Below are 18,197 nucleotides of genomic sequence, written 5' to 3'. Positions count from 1 at the left end.
GAGAGCTGCTTGCACCCAGGAGGCACACTTTGCAAAGCCTCTTGTCCAAACAAGTCAGATCTGGGGGTAAGGCAAGACACCCCTAATTGTCTCTCTCAGTGTGATCCTGTCAATCAATGAGGATGACAGTAACAGCCCTGAAATAGCCATCATTACCTGCTCCCAGACCATTATCCATGAAGTGTGATCATCTGCTGAGTGTATCCACGCTTGATAAATCCAGACACCTTTTAAGAATATAACTCTCATAATATTTCTAGACAAGAAACTGAATGCAAATAACAAAGAGGAAAAAAAGACTATGATATGATTTGCGTGGAACAGAACATCAGGTTCCTCAGTGGGCTATAGAGCAGTGGAGGCTCCTCAGAGGAGGAAGGGGAGTACTATCCCACTGAGTGAATTTCATATATTTATTTACATTGAAAAAAGTTAGCCTTTTTAAATAAAACTATACTAAATATATTCACGTCACCAACTAACCGATTAAAACACACTTGTTTTGCAATGAAGGTCTACAGTAGCCTCAACAGCCCCTCCTAGGGTAGCACCATGGTCTAGCCATAGGACAGCTATTTTGTCACATTCTGACCTTTATTTCCTTTGTTTTGTCATTATTTAGTATGGTCAGGGCGTGAGTTGGGGTGGGCAGTCTATGTTGGTTTTTCTATGATTTGGGTATTTCTATGTTTCGGCCTAGTATGGTTCTCAATCAGAGGCAGGTGTCATTAGTTGTCTCTGATTGAGAATCATACTTAGGTAGCCTGGGTTTCACTGTGTGTTTGTGGGTGATTGTTCCGGTCTCTGTGTTTGCACCAGATAGGGCTGTTTTAGGTTTTCACGTTTCTTGTTTTTGTTAGTCTGTTCATGTATAGTTTTCTTCATTAAAGAACCATGAATAGAAACCACGCTGCATTTTGGTCCTCCACTCCTTCAAGTCAAGAAAACCGTTACATATTTTCCATCCTCCTCTGGGTACATTGACTTCAATACAAAACCTAGGAGGCTCGTGGTTCTCACCCCTTCCATAGACTTACACAATAATTATGATGACATCCCAGAGGACATCCTCCCACCTATCAGAGCTATTGCAGCATGAACTGACATGCTACCCATCCAATCAAAGGATCAGAGAATGAATCTAGTGCTGAAAGCATAAGCTACAGCTAGCTAGCACTACATACAGTATGTTGAGTAGTTGACTCAAAGAGAGAGAAAGACAATGGTTTAACAGTTTTGAACACATTCATTTCTTAAAAATATAAATAGACGCAGCAAAGAGAGAGAAAGAGAGATAGCTATATTTCCTTTTTTTCTTCTTCTTAGTTTACCTTTCACTTCCTTAGCTAGCTAATGCAGCCACATTAACCTACTCAACAACCTGACTCAAACAGAAAGGAATAATATTTATGTTAGCTAGCTGGCTAAGGCTATCCAACATTGCAACTCTTCCAAGGTAAGCTTTCAGTTTTATTAATTTATTGCTAAACTGCTTCCGTGATTGTATACATGGATTGGATTGTGGGTTTACTAACATGTTAGTTGCTATGTAGCTATGTTGTAGCTATGTTGACTATAACATTAACTAATATGATGACAACAAAGTAGGCTGTGTAGCAGGGGTTGGAACTGTTTCAAGGAAAAGAATCAGACCTGGAACATAAGTTATCTATAATGTTCCGGAACAGAACCGTTATATTAAAAGCATGGGAACCGGTTAAAATCAAATCAAATCAAACTTTATTTGTCACATGCGCCAAATACAACAAGTGTAGACTTTATTGTGAAATGCTTACTTACAAGCCCTTAACCAAAAGTGCAGTTCAAGAAGAAGAAAATATTTACCAAGTAGACTTGTCACACCCTGATCTGTTTACCCTGTTCTTGTTATTGTGTGGGGGAGGGTCAATGTAAACTGTCCGGTGCTGAATTTATGAATTGTTCAGCAGCCTAATGGCTTGGGGGTAGAAGCTGTTGAGGAGCCTTTTGGTCCTAGACTTGGCGCTCCGGTACTGATTGCCGTGCGGTAGTAGAGAAAACAGTCTGTCGCTTGTGTGACTGGAGTCTCTGACAATGAACTTGAAACTCTTGGCCCACTCCACTACAGCCCCGTCGATGTTAATAGGAGCCTGTTCGGCCAGCCTTTTCCTGTAGTCCACAATCAGCTCCTTAGTCTCACTCACATTGAGGGAGAGGTTGTTGTCCTGGCACCACACTGCCAGTTCTCTGAAGTCCTCCCTATAGGCCGTCTCATCGTTGTCGGTGGTCAGGCCTACCACTGTTGTGTTGTCAGCAAACTTAATGATGGTGTTGGAGTCGTGTTTGGCCACGCAGTCATGGGTGAACAGGGAATACATGAGGGGAATAAGTACACACCCCTGAGGGGCCCCAGTGTTAAAGATCAGCGTGGCAGATGTGTTGTTGCCTACTCTTACCACCTGGGGGCAGCCTGTCAGGAAGTTCAGGAACCAGTTGCAGAGGGAAATGTTTAGTCCCAGAGTCCTTAGCTTACTGATGAGCTTCCTGGGCACTATGGTGTTGAACGCTGAGCTGTAGTCAATGAACAGCATTCTCACATAGCTGTTCCTTTTGTCCAGGTGATAAAGGGCAGTGTGGAGTGTGATTGAGATTGCATCATCTGTGGATCTGCTGGGGTGGTATGCAAATTTGAGTGGGTTTAGGGTGTCCGGGAGGATGCTCTGTATGTGAGCCAGCCTTTCAAAGCACTTCATGGCTACCGACTTGAGTGCCATCGGCTGTAATCATTTAGGCTTCCTTGGGCACAGGGACTATGGTGGTCTGCTTGAAACATGTAGGTATTATAGACTCTGTCAGGGAGAGTTGGGAAGTGTCAGACACTTGACAGTTGGTCCACACATGCTTTGAGCACACGTATTGGTAATCCATCTGGCCCAGCGGCTTTGTGAATGTTGACCTGTTTAAAGGTTTTGTTCACATCGGATACCGAGAGCGTTGTCACACAGTCATCCAGAACAGCTGATGCTCTCATGCATGCTTCAGTGTTGCTTGCCTCGAAGCGAACATTAAAGGCATTCAGCTCGTCTGGTAGGCTCGCGTCACTGGGAAGCTCACTTCTGGGTTTCCCTTTGTAGTCCGTAATAGTTTTCTAGCCCTGCCACATCTGACGAGCATCAGAGCCGGTGTAATAGGATTAAATCTTAATCCTGTATTGACGCTTTGCTTGTTTGATGGTTCGTCTGAGGGCATAGCGGGATTTCTTATAAGAGTCCGGATTAGTCTCCTGCTCCTTGAAAGCAGCAGCTCTGGCCTTTAGCTCGATGAGGATGTTGCCTGTAATCCATGGCTTCTGGTTGGGATATGTACGTACCGTCACTGTGTGGACGACGTCATTAATGCACTTATTGACGAAGTTGATGACTGAGTAGGTGTATTCCTCAATGCCATTGGATGAATCCCGGTTAATAATGTTCTGTTACGTTCCGGGCTTGCTTTTCCAGTCCCACAAAAAATCAACAAAGTGCCTATGCAAAGCCCTACCTCTGTCAATCAGAAACTTCTTCTAGCCTCTGCCTGCCAGCTGAACATTTTTGACAGTGTGTGTGCATGTAGGCTACCTTCCCCTCCCCCTAATGGTGCTGTTCAGAGCTAAACAATTGGAAAATAATTTAGGTCCCAACCACTGCTGTGTAGCGGTTAGAGGTTATGGTATGGACGTTTGGCTTGGAGAGATTTTTGCGCCTGGTCACAGAGAGCTGTTGTGTTGCGCCTGGTCACAGAGAGCTGAAGTCCACAAACAAAGGAAAATGGTGAGAGGAGGGTAGCATGTAGATGCGAGAATGAATTATGCAACAAGCAAGGTGATGATGCTGTTAGTGGATGTTATGAAAGTGAACTGTGTGTGCGGGTGATCAGGATTGTATTCATTCTGCCAATTTTGTTGCAAAACATTTCTTAAATGGAAGCAAATGGGACAAAACGGGGATGGACCTACCCAAATTGGTCCAATAGAAACTTTAATTTAAGTTACAAAACATACATTTTTGCAACTGTTTTGGCTAATGATTACACCCCGGATCAGCTATATGCATGCAAGAGTAGGCAAGGCTGTATTGAATGTGTCACTGTCTGTCACCTTGATTACTCCAATTTGTCTCTCGACCTTTGCACCTACTTTATAAACTTTAATTTGTAGGCTAGGTTGGAGCAACCTCATAATGGGAATAGGGCAAATCTGAGTATCATGTATTAGCCTAAACCTATTGATGTTACATTGAGCTGGGTGAATGGAATATGAATGACAGTCATCCAATATACTGTAATAGAAATAAGGCCATGCTCATAATTAAAAAAATCGTCCTCCCTAATTTTAAAAAGCAGCAACCGCCACTGCTGTAGAGGCATTCACTTTGGCATTAATATTGTTGCTGACAGACAGAAAGTCTCAGTAGCAGCAGGTTGTTAGGTTTGATAACACTGCATTCGGGAGGTGATCTTTGTCAACACTGCCTGGCTGATGTTATTTCTCAGAAGACACTATATACACATCACTACACTCAATTGGGAAAATGACAATAGGAGCATAGGGTTGCAGTATAACTGGACTGTTCCACTGCAGCATGAGAGACTGTAAGGTAACCTGATCTCTGGTCTTCTTGCACTGCCAAGCAGACATTACTGCAGTCAGCGCCTATCCCCACCTGGCTGAACCTACACTACCCTTTATAGTTAGGCCTACATCTAGACATCAGCATAAAACATACATTTCTAGTAATGCTTAGGTCAACGATTTGCATCATAATATCATAACATTGTTAAATTGCAAAGTCCTTTCCATGCCCCCTGAGATCTGGGCTTGTCCTATCACTGTCACACAATAATATATTACAAACTCTTTTAGAATGTTTGACAGGGCCATAGGTAAATAGGCCTAGGTACACCTGACCTTAGAGAGCATTTTATGTCTCTATTTTGATTTGGTCAGGGTTCTATGTTATTTTTTCTATGTTTTTGTATTTCTTTGTTTTGGCCGGGAATGGTTCTCAATCAGGGACAGCTGTCTATCGTTGTCTCTGATTGGGAACCATACTTAGGTAGCTTTTTCCCACATGGATTTTGTGGGTAGTTGTTTTCTGTTTAGTGTTTTGCACCTGACAGGACTGTTTCGGTTATTCACTTTGTTATTTTTGTTTAGTGTTCAGTTTAAATGAAAAGTCATGAACACTAACCACGCTGCGCTTTGGTCCGATTCCTCTTCATCCGACAACAACACCCGTTACAACACCCCAAATGAGTTGTGTGAATGAGTGAGTGAGTGAGTGAGTATGTGTGTGTGTGTGTGTGTGTGTGTGTGTGTGTGTGTGTGTGTGTGTGTGTGTGGCAGGGGGGCGTTGCTGCAGGGTAAACACAGAGAACAACAGTGAGGCCACAGTATTGTAGCTGGGGACGTGTTCTACAACCACATGCAATTATCCTGGGTGGGTGTTGCATGTGGTTGTAGAACACGTCCCCAGCTACAATACTAGAAACACAAGCATTTAACTGCACTTGCGATAACATCAACAAATCTGTGTACGCGACCAATAAACATTGATTTGATAAACAAAAGCTCCAGTGTGGACTTGAGGTAAGCCTTTTCACACCCTGGTGAGTGAACAGCAACACTAAACCCTGAGGGAAAGGTGTGAGGTGTGAGCTAGACCAGGGACTCCCTTCTCTCAGCAGGGGAGTCTTAGCCCCCTGGCATGAGGGGGTGAGAGCATTTCCCAACGGTGTCTGTGCTCACACCTGGAAGACAGCTTTGTGATAACGAGCCACTAATGTCCTGGGGCTTGTAGCAGCATCATCTCCGGTTATTAACACATTCATGTGTTATTAAACAGGGTGGTAGAGCGGTTTCAATGTGGGAGTCATGTGTGGTAAAGTGGATACAATGTAACGTTCAGTGAAGATTTGATGGAGTGAAAAGGCATAGAGGTGACAAATAATACACAATGTGATCAATGACAATTCTGAATTGAAGGTCCAATGCAGCCATTTGTATCTCAAAATCAAATATTTTCTGGGTAGCGACTAAGTACCTTACTGTGATTATTTTTTACAACTTTATTTGAAAACAAACAAAAATAGTTTATTAGCAAAGAGCAATATATCAAGCAAGAGTTTTGCTAGGACTGTCTGGGAGTGTGGATGGGAAAATTGAAAAATGGCTGCTATTGGCAGAGAGTTTTGGAACTTTTTCTTATTGTTCTATTAACTAATTTACCGCCTGGGGATGTCACCAGAAAGGCCAAAATTCCATCCCACAAAAACAGGCTGAAATTTCTGTCGTTTTTTTAAAACAGCTCTTCCACTAAAAGGGCATTATTATAACTTTCACAATTTTACAGTATTATTCCAACCTCATAGTGTGGAAAATATATACAAAACAGGAAAAATCACATTTCTGACTGCACTGGGCCTTTAAACCATGATGCCATCTAGATTTAGATATTAATCCAAATTAATTAACATTCAACTGATAAGTGACCAATCCAACACAACCATTGATACATACAGTAGTAAGCATTGAGTTGGGAATTTGTATCCGACAAACGAGTACAAATTGTGGGCCGGCTTAGTCACTGCTTAACCTGCCTAATACTTCCTAATCTCTTTCAGAGTAAGAACCCGTCAAGCAATTAGCAACCCCCCCCATGTTTAAAACAAAGAGCAAAGAGCCGGTGTTTAGGGGAGGAGACAGTCATTTCCACAGATCTGCATGACAGTTTGGCCCCATACACACAGCCAGAACCCCCTGGAACAGCCATTGTTGGCCGCTGGGGAGAAGGGCCATTGTGCGAGGGTATCTGAAAGGCATTGTCGAGTAGTTGGCACCTTTTGAATATATTGTTGCTGTCGCCTCTGTAATTCCGCATCACAATAAGAGGTGTGTACGCTACCTTTTATGGGCTAAAGAATCTAGCATATTTAAAAGGAATTGTTGTCTAACAAAGCTCACCTTAACACCCACTAAAACATTATCATCAACACTCATTAACAGTCAAACAGGTGGGGAGCAGAGCAGTGCTACCTTTCACACTGGGCTTAGAATAACTAACATGGTATACAGTGCCTCACACCTCTTGAATTTTTCTAAATGTTGACATTACAGCCTGAATTTGGATTAAATTGAGATTTTGTGTCACTGACATAAACACAATACCACATAACGTCAAAGTGGAATTATGTTTCTAGAAATGTTTACAAATGAATTACAAATAAAAAGCTGAAATGCCTTGCATCAATAAGTATTCAACCCCTTTGTTATGGCAAGCCTAAATAAGTTCAGGAGTAAAATTTGCTCAGGAAGTCACAGAATAAGTTGCATGGACTCAAGTGTGCAGTAATGGCGTTTAACATGATTTTTTTTAATGAATATCTCATCTCTGTACCACACACATCAGTTGCCGGAGAGGAAGGAAACCGCTCAGGGATTTCACTATGTGGCCAATGGTGACTTTAAAACAGTTACAGAGTTTAATGGATGTGATATGAGAAAATTGAAGATGGATCAACAACATTGTAGTTACTCCACAATACTAACCTAAATGACAGAGTGAAAAGAAGGAACCCTGTACAAAAGGCACTAAAGTATTACTGCAAAAAATAAATGTGGCAAAGAAATTAAATTAATGTCCTGATTACAAAGTGTTATGTTTGGGGCATATGCAACACAATACATAACTCAGTAAATCATTACTTCTCTTCTTATATTCAAGCATGGTGGAGGCTGCATCATGTCATTGGCAAGGACTGCAGAGTTTTTTAGGATAAAAATAAACGTAATAGAGCTAAGCACAGGCAAAATCCTAGAAAACCTGCTTCAGTCTGCTTTCCAACAGACACTTGGAGACAAATTCAACTTTCAGCTGGACAATAACCTGAAACACAAGGCCAAATATCCTGGCATTGATTACCAAGACAACACTGAATGCTCCTGAGTGGTCTAGGTACAGCTTTGAATGAAATCAGGTTTATAATCTATGACACGACTTGAAAATAGCAATGATCAACAAGCAACTTGACAGAGCTTGAAGAATCTTTAAAAGAATAATGTGCAAATATTGTGCAATCCAGGTGTGTACAGCTCTTGGACTTACCTAAAAAGATGCACAGCTGTAATTGCTGCCAATAACATGTGTTGACTTAGGGGTGTGAATACTTATGTAAATGAGATATTTCTGTATTTCATTTTCAATAAATGTACAAATATTTCTAAAAACATGTTTTCACTTTGTCATTATGGGGTATTGTGTGTAGATGGGTGAGAAAAAATGATTTAATCAATTTTGCATTCAGGCTGTGGAATAAGTCAATGGGTATGAATACTTTCTGAAGGCACTGTATACAGTAATAACAACATCACCCATTTCAACAAAAATATTGGTATTTCGACTCAAAATACTAGTTCCAGTCTGAGTAATTTTGCGCTCAGCAGTTAGCATGACAAATGTAGTTGATGAAAGTTCAATCAGGAAAACTGTTCTGAATCCTCGTTTAACTTCATCCAGTAAACATAACACAATTCACTTTGTTTCCTATTCGATGGACATAGTGGGAATGAATACAAACGTATCATCATCAGCATAGCGATTTTGTTTCTTCACCTCTATGCTATTAGCCATATGTGAAATGTAATTGACCTATTTACCTTATAGGCTCTAAGCGCAGCACAATAGTGCACATTCCTCACACTTGCTGTTTAACCCTGGGGTCACTCATGCAATTATCACCTTCCTCTCTCTCAACCAATGGGCTCCATCTTTGGATGGATTTATGGGTCAACTTACTCTCGTTCTCTCACAGGAGGTTCGATGCCAGACTATCTGCCATCACATCATCTGGCTCTGAGGATCTTCCCTCGGAGACAAGGCCATTCCCCAAACTATTTAATAAAATGTCATATTTCATTCTCTCTTTATTGTTCATTTAGTTAAGCTTGTACTTGATTAAACTGAACATCATCATCCGGCTTTATTTAAAAAAAAAATTGAATCAAATAACAGATGCCACAGCAGCTGTACAGTATCTGTACAGTAGTACCTGTATGTGGTGAACTAGCCTATAGGCCTATTGCCTAAAGCCCTGAGGACAGCAGCCAGCCCCCAGTGTACCTGCCCAGATCTCAGTCCACAGACTCATTCAGTCTATCAATTAGTGATATGTAAAACAAGGGACCATCATAGTTAGGAGGAATCCAAAAGGTGTTCTGTAATTTCACATCCAAATCAGACAGTAGTAGGTTCACTTCAAAGCCCCTCTCACATGTCATCATGTCACAGAGGCATGATATTGTGACTTTGAGCTGACCAAGCTCCACGGATCGCGGCTCCCGGATTCCAGCGTCTGACAGATTACACCAGGGTTACACATGTACAAATACGGCTGATTGTAGCACACACACACACAGCCACCTGATCAAAGCCCAGCTCTCACCATAGAGGCAATCAAGTGAAAACAAGCCAGTGGTCTGTGGCTCTTCTACTGCAGCACCACAGCCCGCTCTGAAAGGAGGTGTCTGCAAGGCCCACATGGAAGAACATCATTACTCCCACTGCAAAATGAAGTGGAATCCCCAATATTGCCGAGGATGTTAAATGACTTGAACAAATAACCAGCAGTTACAATACAGGATTTCAAAGGGAGGTGAAATTAATTCTATTCCAGAGGAAATCTACACCTGTCAGCATATTCCCAAAATACGAGAACAGGGTGCAGATATTCACTGTGTATGTACTGCAGTCAGTTACATTTGACTGGGTTTACAGACAACCCTATGGGGTTAACCTGTCTGAAATGTAAATGTTAAAAATCATGAAGTAAGATCACTACACTTTAACCAAAGCAAAACCAAACAGATACCAACTGTAGAGAGAGGAGAGAAAAGGCGTTCTTGACCAGGTCAGAGTGACTGAGGAATACAGATGGTCATGAGAACATGGGATCCTCTTATAGTACTCTTCAATAAGCAATCTGATTATTGATCATCCTAATGAGGATCAATCACGTGCATCACAGCTCTGACCGGTCCGAGTGGGGGACACTCACCGCTAAAACCACTCCACCAAAACATTATCTTTGTTTTTCCTGTCTCACTGAAGGTTATCTCAGCAGGCAGCGGGGACGTCAGCTGACAGCCATTTCCCATGATGCCCCAGCAGAAGCCGTCAAGCTGTCCATCCAACTGTCAGGTGACCAGTGGTTCCCATGGTTCCCCCCTCTGCCACTCCATTGAACTGAAAGGCTCTATTATCTGTGCCTGTTGGAGAGGTACTGCTCAGGCTTTGATAAGCTATCACTGGTCCCAGGTGAGTGCTGGCTAACAGCACATCACATCAGGACAAAACGACCCAGCGACGCCTGGCAACCAAACACACCCAGCTTCATCACATGTCCACAACACTCAGCAGCACACAGGCTTGTGGTTATAAAAGTGCCCTTGCAAGTTCATAATGAACATCTATCTGCAAAGTAAACAAACACTAAATGTATTTATATATACTTGATATAAACTCAGCCAGAAAATAAACGTCCTCTCACTGTCAACTGCGTTTATTTTCAGCAAACTTAGCATGTGTAATTATTTGTATGACCTTAACAAGATTCAACAACTGAGACATAAACTGACCAAGTTCCACAGACATGTGACTAACAGAACTGGAATAATGTGTCCCTGAACAAAGGGGGGGTCAAAATCAAAATTAACAGTCAGTATCTGGTGTGGTCACTCATAGACTACACCAGATTTTCCAGTTCTTGCTGTGATACATTACCCCACTCTTCCACCAAGGTACCTGCAAGTTCCCAGACATTTCTGGGGGGAATGGCCCTAGCCTTCACCCTCCGATCCAACAGGTCCCAGACGTGCTCATTGGGATTGACATCCGGGCTCTTTGCTGGCCGTGGAAGAACACTGACATTCCTATCTTGCAGGATATCACACACAGAATGAACAGTATGGCTGGTGTTATTGTCATGCTGGAGGGTCATGTCAGGATGAGCCTGCAGGAAGGGTACCACAAGAGGGAGGAGGATGTCTTTCCTGTAACGCACAGCGTTGAGATTGCCTCCAATGACAACAAGCTCAGTCCGATGATGCTGTGACACACAGCCCCAGACCATGACGAACCCTCCACCTCCAAATCGATCCCGCTGCAGAGTACAGGCCTCGGTGTAACGCTCATTCCTTCGACAATAAACACGAATCCGACCATCACCCCTGGTGAAACAAAACCGTGACTCGTCAGTGAAGAGCACTTTTTGCCAGTCCTGTCTGGTCCAGCGACATTGTCCATAGGCGACGTTGTTGCCGGTGACGTCTAGTGAGGACCTGCCTTACAACAGGCCTACAAGCCCTCAGTCCAGCCTCTCTCAGCCTATTGCAGACAGTCTGAGCACTGATGGAGGGATGTGCGTTCCTGGTGTAACTCGGGCAGTTTTTTTGCCATCCTGTACCTGTCCCGCAGGTGTGATGTTCGGATGTACCGATCCTGTGCAGGTGTTGTTACACGTGGTCTGCCACTGCGAGGACGATCGGCTGTCTGTCCTGTCTCCCTGTAGCGCTGTCTTAGGCGTCTCACTATACGGACTTTGCAATTTATTGCCCTGGCCACATCTGCAGTCCTCATGCCTCCTTGCAGCATGCCTAAGGCACGTTCACGCAGATGAGCAGGGATCCTGGGCATCTTTCATCTGGTGTTTTTCAGAGTCGGTAGAAAGGCCTCTTTAGTGTCCTAAATTTTCATAACTGTGACCTTAATTGCTTACCATCTGTAAGCTGTTAGTGTCTTAACGAACGTTCCACAGGTGCATGTTCATTAGTTGTTTATGGTTCATTGAACAAGCATGGGAATTAGTGTTTAAACCCTTTACAATGAAGATCTGTGAAGTTATTTGGATTTTTTCGAATTATCTTTGAAAGACAGGGTCCTGAAAAAGGGACGTTTGTTGAGTTTATCTAGTTAATTCAAAATCTGTGGTGACAAAATATATATATTCATCCACATAAATGTCACAACTTTCACAGAGTATTAGAAACACCAAGAGTCATTATAATTGTATTCCATAGTTCTCTTTACACATTTCCAATACAATTGGAACTACCCTAAGTTACAATTGCAAACATTTTGCAAGTATAAAACACAAAATATCATGCAAAGCAACTCAACTAATTTGCTTTAGTATTCATAGTTTCCAATCAGAGAAGAAGAATAGCGTAGCTACCACCACCTTGTGTACAAACACTTCACACTCTGGATTATTATAGTATCTGGGAAATTAAACATGGCACTAAAACCATGCTGCTGTGGAGGTGTGCTGTGTTTACTTCACTCACCCAGAGAGAAACACATACCATATCAGGTTGAGATATCCTTCGGTCCATAGCCCTCAGACACAGCTCCCTGTTCAATGCTTGTTCGGTACATAGTTTCATTACCTGAGCTGCTACAGGGCATCACCATATCACCACAAAGCCAAATGTCAGATTGTTTCAGTATCTCCCTCTGCATTTCAGGCTAAAATAATTCACATTATTGTGTAATGTGGCTTCGTGATTGCCTTTGTATTACAACATCGCTATTTTTTTATCATTACAGAAGTGATGGAAGTCAAATTGCTTTTGACAAATTTGTGGATGAAGCCAACCAAAACCCTGAGAGATAGCTACCACCATCAGCAACAACGGCTGTGCTGCTCTTGAGGAACGACACAAAATAAATGAGCTTCGAAATGAGCAGAAAAGATAGCAGAGGGGAGGGGTGGAAAGACGTTTCCACCCCTCCCTCATTTCCCATTCAATTGGATATAATGTTTTTTTCCCTCCTATACAGGATACCATGGAGAGAATGAAAATTTAATAATACATTTTTTTCTGTTTTCCTCCAGTGTAAAATGGCCCTTTCCTATCGTGAAATCTAGTCATATCTTTCCACAGCTTGAATGACACTTTCCCAGTCTCGGTAGAGGCAGTGAAAGGTTGTTTGTTCTGCTAATTAACTTTATTACCCTGATAGCTCCCCACAGCCTTTGACGAAAACAATTACCATCCTTTTTTTCACTGGCAAAAATACTATTAATTAGAAATGGGGCCTGGTCCCTGCCATGTTAGCCTGCCATGTCCCCAAGCCCTCGAGCAGGATAGCATTACATTGTCAGTAGTAATTTAGCTCTCATCTGTCTCTGCTAATTATTGTCACATTCATCAAATTCATCAAGGAAAGTGCTCTCAGAAGGATTGCATATTTGCAGTTAATATAGCATAAACTGGTATTACCCATCACCACATTTGTGATGATGAGAGGGACACAACTTATTCATCCCTAATTAGAGCAAGCTGGGTAATTAATTATACATTCCGCCTTATTACTTCAGAGTCCCAGATATTGTTTGTAGAAAAACTGGAGAGGGAGAGAGGGAGAGAGGGGAAAGAGCAGGCAAAGCCACGAACCAGAGGGGAAAAGGGGGGTGACGTATTTTGTCATATGAGCTTTGCTGTAATTCCCACCTGACAAAAGACTCAGAATCAGTGGGGAAATTGCAACTTGTCAGCCGTCAAAAAAACTGTAGTAATAACTGATTAATGATCAACACCTGTGACAGATGCAATGTAAGGCGAGAGACATGCTTCACATAAATAGAGAAAGCTCATAACAAATTCAGTAACAAATTACATTTTTAAGACCGCACATAAGAAAGTATAAAACGCTGGTGAGATACTTGGCTCATTGCGCTCTAGCGACTTGTGGTGGTTGAACAATGTTTCCTCCGATATGTTGGTGTGGCTGGCTTCCGGGTTAAGCAGGCAGGTGTTAAGAAGCGCGGTTTGGCAAATCATGTCTCGGAGCCCATTGGGGAGATGCAGCAATGAGACAAGATTGAAATTTGGGAGAAAAAGGTGTAGAAATGCAAGAAATAAATCAAAATGTACATAGTGTGACCATTTCTGTGACATGATGTTGACATGACCCATTTTTCCCACTGTAAATAGCCCCCTTGTCAAGCAAGCCCAATGTTCTATGTGCACTGCATCTACAGTGCCTAGTCAAAGTCTACACACCTCTACCTCCATTTAAAGATGGAATCCGCAGTAGGAAAACAGTGCCACTGTCCACCCCACTGCCATCATTATTGTTGTTATATTGGAGGGTATGACAGGAATTCTGGTATTTATATAACATTTTCAGTACAATTTAAAAATATTGGATAATACACCATTACAGCACTTTGTGTACATTCAGAGGGTAGCTGGTTTCTGTATTACAGTTTTACCAAGATTTCATACCACTGACAGTCTTTTATGAGCTGTTTTGACTACAACTAAGCATATAGCTAAGGGCATTTATATTTTGTAAATGGTCGTACCTAGTTATAACCAGTTATAACCATAGGAATATACATAAGGTGCTCCATCTCTGCAGGTGATCTGTCTATCTGGTCAAAGTCACTGATGCATGTCCCCCCCCCCTCTGATGATACATATAAATGAATATTATCTCTCCAGAGAAATCTGGATAAAAATAAAAATGTCTAAAGATGTATTAAATAACTTCAAGGTGAATATACACCAATACAGCGGTCTATGTACAGTAACAGTCAAAAGTTTGGACACACCTACTCATCAATGGTTTATCTTAATTTGTACTATGAAGGATTTCCCACATATGCTGAGCGCTTGTTGGCTGCTTTTCCTTCACTCTGCGGTCCAACTCATCCCAAACCATCTCAATTGGATTGAGGTTGGGTGATTGTGGAAGCCAGGTCATCTGATACAGCACTCCAAACTGATCCACGCAGTCTCCTCTGAACAGTTGATGTTGAGATGTGTCTGTTACTTATTTATTTGGGCTGCAATTTCTGAGGTTGGTAACTCATGAACTTATCCTCTGTAGCCGAGTTAACTCTGGGTCTTCCTTTCCTGAGAGTTTCATCATAGAGCTTGATGGTTTTTGCGACTGCACAAAGTTCTTGACATTTTCCAGATTGACTGACCTTCATGTCTTAAAGTATTGATTGACTGACGTTTCTCTTTGCTTATTTAAGCTGTTCTTGCCATAAAATGGACTTGGTCTTTTACCAAATAGGTCTATCTTCTGTACACCACTCCTACCTTGTCACAACACAACTGATTGGCTAAAACGCATTAAGAAAGAAAGAAATTCCACAAATGAACTTTTAACAAGGCACACCTGTTAATTGAAATGTATTCCAGGTGAATACCTCATGAAGCTGGTTAAGAGAATGCCAAGAGTGTGCAAACCTGTCATCAAGTTTACTTTGAAGTATCTCAAATATAAAATATATTTTGATTTGTTTAATACTTTTTTGCTTACTACATGATTCCATTTGTGTTATTTCAGTGTTTTGATGTCTTCACTAATATTCTACAATGTAGAAAATTATAAAAAATAAAGAACAACCCTGGAATGAGTAGGTGTGTCTACATTTTTGACCTGTACTGTAGATTCAGATTGTATCTGAGCTTTGTATTGCAGTTCTATCAAATATTTATACAATTGGCAGACTGGATATTCACAAAACTAAGGTAATTTTGGTTTTGCACACAGTCATGCGATACGTGATATAGAAAAGTACAATCTTAGGCGAGTACATGGGAAGCTACAGTATATATCTCTGCAGATGATCTGTCTATCTATCTGGTCAAAATCACTTATACAGGTCCCCCTCCACCCTCTAGTGGTATGGATACTTGTAATTATGTGTCCTTAGAAACCTAGATTTAAATAAAGGCCTTCTTTTTCAAAGGCAGAATTATATGCTTTTGTCTGGGGACAGAATTACCCTAAATTACTTGAATTAGTCCATATAATTACAGAAATACTAAACAATTATTTTAGATTTTTTAAGAAAAAGTTGATTGACAAGGTCATGAAAAATTTGAAGAATTTACTAAACCACCTTTTGGCTATAATAAAAAAAAAATCCTCTGGAACCAAATTATGGTAGCTTGAGGGTTAAAATTACATCTTAAAAGTGTTTCAATTAGCTTTTTTTACCAACAGATCTACAAAACCTACTCCACATTTTCAAAGTAAAGTTATAAATAAATAATAATAATAAAATGTCTTCACACACCAGAGTTAATACCTGGTGGAAGCACCTTTGTCAGCCATTACAGCTGTGACTCATTTTGAATAAGATTTTACCAAATTTGCACAACTCTTGGGGCAAGCCAAGTTAACAAACAGATCACTGAACGTTTCGAATCCCACCGTACCTTCTCCACTATGTAATCTGGTGCACCTCAGCCACGCTCAAGGTCCTAAACGATATCATAACCGCCATTGATAAAATACAATACTGTGCAGACGTTTTCATCAACACGGCCAAGGTTTTAGACACTGTCAATCACCTCATTGTTATTGGCAGACTCAACAGCCTTGGTTTCTCAAATTACTGCCTCACCTGGTTCACCAACAATTTCTCAGATAGAGTTCAGTGTGTCAAATCGGAGGGCCTGTTGTCCGGACCTCTGGCAGTCTCTATGTGGGTGCCACAGGTTTCAGTTCTCGGGCTGACTCTTTTCTCTGTATACATCAATAATGTCGCTCTTGTTGCTGGTGATTCTCTGATTAACAAACCTCCAAATGAGCTTCAATGCCATACAACACTCCTTCCGTGGCATCCAACTGCTCTTAAATGCAAGTAAAACTAAATGCATGCTCTCCAAGCGATCGCTGTCCGCACCCGCCCGCCCGTCTAGCATCACTACTCTGGACGGTTCTGACTTAGAATATGTGAACAACTACAAATACCTAGGTGTCTGGTTAGACTGTAAACTCTCCTTTCAGACTCATATTAAGCATCTCCAATCCAAAATGAAATCAAGAATCGGCTTCCTATTTCACAACAAAGCATCCTTCACTCATGCTGCCAAACATACCCTCGTAAAACTGACTATCCTACCAATCCTTGACTTCTGCAATGTCATTTACAAAATAGCCTCCATGTCAGCATCAGTGGTGTATAGGTGAGGACAGAGTCAAGCGCAGGAAACCGAACGGAGTTCAGGAACAATAAACAGTACAATAAGTCCACGTAGGGATAACAAACCCTAACACACAAGACTAACACAAAACAGGAACAATCACGCACAAAACATAGTGAGAACCAGAGGGATAAATAGGGAAATAATAATAATGTAATGGGAACCAGGTGTGTACAATCAAGACATAACAAATGGAAAAGTAAATGTGGATCGGTGGCAGCTAGAAAGCCGGTGACGACGACCGCCGAACAAGGAGAGGCACCAACTTCGGCGGAAGTCGTGACACTCCAACACTGTACTCAGCAAATTGGATGTAGTCTATCACAGTGCCATCCGTTTTGTCACCAAAGCCCCATACACTACCCACCAATGAGACCTGTGTGCTCTCGTTGGTTAGCCCTCACTTCATATTTGTAGCCAAACCCACTGGATCCAGGTCATCTATAAGTCTTTGCTAGGTAAAGCCCCTACTTATCTCAGCTCACTGGTCATCATAGCAGCACAGTAGCACACGCTCCAGCAGGTATATTTCACTGGTCACCCCCAAAGCCAACTCCTCTTTTGGCCGCCTTTCCTTCCAGTTCTCTGCTGCCAATGACTGGAACGAATTGCAAAAATCACTGAATCTGGAGTCTTATATTTCTCTCCCTAACTTTAAGCATCAACTGTCAGAGCAGCTTACCGATCATTGCACCTGTACATAGCCCATCTGTAAATAGCCCACCCAACTACCTCATCCTCATATTGTTATTTATTTTTGCTCCTTTGCACCCCAGTTATCTCTACTTGCACATTCATCCTCTGCACATCTATCACTCCATAATTGTTAAATTGTAATTATTTCGCCACTATGGCCTATTTATTGCCTTACCTCCCTAATCTTACTACATTTGCACACACTGTGTATAGATTTTCCTATTGTGTTATTGACTGTACGTTTGTTTGTCCCATGTGTAACTCTGTGTTGTTCGCGTCGCACTGCTTTGCATTATCTTGACCAGGTCGCAGTTGTAAATGACAATTGTTCCTGGTTAAATAAAGGTGAACAAAAAAAAACATACACTTCATTCAGAAAGTTTTCAGACCTCTTGACTTTCCACATTTTGTTACACTACAGCCTTAATATAATTTTCCCCTCATCAATCTCCACACATTACACCGTAATGATGAA

The sequence above is a fragment of the Oncorhynchus nerka genome, linkage group LG17, assembly GCF_034236695.1.
Source record: "Oncorhynchus nerka isolate Pitt River linkage group LG17, Oner_Uvic_2.0, whole genome shotgun sequence".
Classification (NCBI taxonomy): domain Eukaryota; kingdom Metazoa; phylum Chordata; class Actinopteri; order Salmoniformes; family Salmonidae; genus Oncorhynchus; species Oncorhynchus nerka.
The sequence above is the reverse complement of the archived record's forward strand: the minus strand, read 5'-3'. Positions refer to the sequence as shown.